This window comes from Schistocerca gregaria, unplaced genomic scaffold (assembly GCF_023897955.1).
Source record: "Schistocerca gregaria isolate iqSchGreg1 unplaced genomic scaffold, iqSchGreg1.2 ptg001642l, whole genome shotgun sequence".
In the NCBI taxonomy this organism is placed as follows: domain Eukaryota; kingdom Metazoa; phylum Arthropoda; class Insecta; order Orthoptera; family Acrididae; genus Schistocerca; species Schistocerca gregaria.
The window spans coordinates 15,001-17,500 of record NW_026062911.1 but is presented as its reverse complement, the minus strand read 5'-3'; positions in this window follow the sequence as shown (position 1 = coordinate 17,500).

The following is a 2,500-nucleotide window of genomic DNA, read 5'->3' as shown; positions in this document are numbered from 1 at the left end:
AACCTAACCCACGTTGGCCCTTAACCTAACCCACGTTGGCCCTTAACCTAACCCACGTTGGCCCTTAACCTAACCCACGTTGGCCCTTAACCTAACCCACGTTGGCCCTTAACCTAACCCACGTTGGCCCTTAACCTAACCCACGTTGGCCCTTAACCTAACCCACGTTGGCCCTTAACCTAACCCACGTTGGCCCTTAACCTAACCCACGTTGGCCCTTAACCTAACCCACGTTGGCCCTTAACCTAACCCACGTTGGCCCTTAACCTAACCCACGTTGGCCCTTAACCTAACCCACGTTGGCCCTTAACCTAACCCACGTTGGCCCCTTAACCTAACCCACGTTGGCCCCTTAACCTAACCCACGTTGGCCCCTTAACCTAACCCACGTTGGCACCTTAACCCAAGTTACGCTGCACCTTAACCCAAGTTACGCTGCACCTTAACCCAAGTTACGCTGCACCTTAACCCAAGTTACGCTGCACCTTAACCCAAGTTACGCTGCACCTTAACCCAAGTTACGCTGCACCTTAACCCAAGTTACGCTGCACCTTAACCCAAGTTACGCTGCACCTTAACCCAAGTTACGCTGCACCTTAACCCAAGTTACGCTGCACCTTAACCCAAGTTACGCTGCACCTTAACCCAAGTTACGCTGCACCTTAACCCAAGTTACGCTGCACCTTAACCCAAGTTACGCTGCACCTTAACCCAAGTTACGCTGCACCTTAACCCAAGTTACGCTGCACCTTAACCCAAGTTACGCTGCACCTTAACCCAAGTTACGCTGCACCTTAACCCAAGTTACGCTGCACCTTAACCCAAGTTACGCTGCACCTTAACCCAAGTTACGCTGCACCTTAACCCAAGTTACGCTGCACCTTAACCCAAGTTACGCTGCACCTTAACCCAAGTTACGCTGCACCTTAACCCAAGTTACGCTGCACCTTAACCCAAGTTACGCTGCACCTTAACCCAAGTTACGCTGCACCTTAACCTAACTTACGCTGCACCTTAACCTAACTTACGCTGCACCTTAACCTAACTTACGCTGCACCTTAACCTAACTTACTTACGCTGCACCTTAACCTAACTTACGCTGCACCTTAACCTAACTTACACTGCACCTTAACTGTCACATGTAACGTCACAGGAATGTAGCTTTGCCTAACAGCAACCCTCTGAACATAGTTCACTGCTTGGATCCTCTGGTGTCATGTGTATTTCTTGATGCCATGGTGCGTACCCTCACATAAAGGTCTTTCGAGTGTTGCGTACTTTCTACACAGTCCCGCTAACCACTGGAAGGGTGTACCGCTACAGAACGAATATCGCCCTCCCCTCCTGCCCTTCCAAGCTGGTCGGTCAGGCGTTTGTTTGTGAAATGAGCCTTGCAGCTGTTCAGTTGCATTCGGTTGTCGATGCAGTCAGTGTACGTTGTGGTACGGCCTGTGTGGACTGTCCGCTGATGTACGCGTAACCCACACTGATCATCCGTCGTTACGTACTGAGTGACATAATGTGGCACATGCTTGACCGTACACCGGCTGCGCCCTACAATGGCGAATCATAAGGGCCATATGTTGTGCACGATGCTACTTGTCTCGTCTCCCCATTACAGCGAGATTGCACTGTTGTACGCCGTACAGACATGTGGTAGGTAGGTACGGACGAAAGTATTGCATGTTGGCCCCCCCCCCCCCCCCCCTCCTCCCTCTGCCGGGAATCAGCGTGAGCCGTCTGTTGATGTAGCGACGAGGGTTTTCCTATTTAATCGTATTGCCCCACACAACATGATAGCACGGTGGACCGCGTTCCACATCTGCGACATGCTACAGAGGCCGGTTGACAGTCGACCGCGCAAGGGACATTGCACACGTGCGCGGACCATCTTCCACGTGTTCTCTCGTGTACATGCCGCAGTGTGTATGTGGGCTGATGTAGCGTGTCGTGACACATAACATGCAGGCATGCCAGAATCGTAGATTTCGCAAATGTAGATTGACGTATACGTTTGCTGCCAAAGATCCGCAAATGAACTGGAAATCAGTTGTTGAGCGGTTGTTCGCGCTGCAGGTGCATCGGTGATAGCGACGATCGGTACATCTATGAACCGGTTGTTTCGGCGGTACCCGCCATGCCCCCGAACCTGAGTTGGCCATGTGGGTATGAAGCGATACGAGGCTGTGGCTTGGCGGGACAGTCCCCGGCCGGTGAGGGGGGGCCGCCCGGCGTGCTGGCCGCGCGCTGCGTGAGCGCACGCACTACAGCCGGCTGGTGGGGGGCGCCCAGTGGCAGGAGCGCCGGCCGACGGGCCCGGCTGGCGTCCCAGCTATGCGCCGGCGCACCCTGCGCGCGGCGCCAGGCGGCCAAAGTGGGTTCTGCCGAGCCCGGTGCGAAGCGCGGTGGACATCTGCAGTGTGCTGGTCCGATTGCGGACTGTGTGCGTTGAGGATGCGCCGCCGCCCGGCACTCGGCGTCGCGACGCCGTCTGCTGCTC